The following is a 313-nucleotide window of genomic DNA, read 5'->3' as shown; positions in this document are numbered from 1 at the left end:
CACCTGACCAGGGACTTGAACCCTGGACCGTCAGATTAAAAGTCTGATGCTCTACCAACTGAGCTAGCCAGGCTCACACATGAAAAAGAAAGCAAGTTGGTGCAGAAGAGAAACTGATCAAGAAAAAGAGTAGGAAACAATAGGGGAAACCTGCTGCTCTTGCTCTCTCTCCCCAGCCCTAGCCTGGCCTGGTATTAGTGCTGGTTAAGAAGAGGGGAAAGTATCTGTATCTACCAGCCTTTTACAGCTGTAAAAGAATCAGGCACAATACAGAGGTACCCATCTGCAAGTGCCAAATGGCTGGATTGGCTAA

The 313-nt window shown here is 47.3% G+C and overlaps 1 non-coding gene across 1 annotated transcript; it reads right to left on the bottom strand.

Moving 5' to 3' along the window:
- TRNAK-UUU (transfer RNA lysine (anticodon UUU)) lies at positions 1-73 on the bottom strand. Its single transcript has one exon. It is a non-coding gene; the product is annotated as a tRNA-Lys (tRNA).
- Positions 74-313: the final 240 nt, after the last annotated feature.

Source organism: Lepidochelys kempii, chromosome 28 (assembly GCF_965140285.1).
Source record: "Lepidochelys kempii isolate rLepKem1 chromosome 28, rLepKem1.hap1, whole genome shotgun sequence".
Lineage (NCBI taxonomy): Eukaryota > Metazoa > Chordata > Testudines > Cheloniidae > Lepidochelys > Lepidochelys kempii.
The sequence above is the reverse complement of the archived record's forward strand: the minus strand, read 5'-3'. Positions and strand labels throughout refer to the sequence as shown.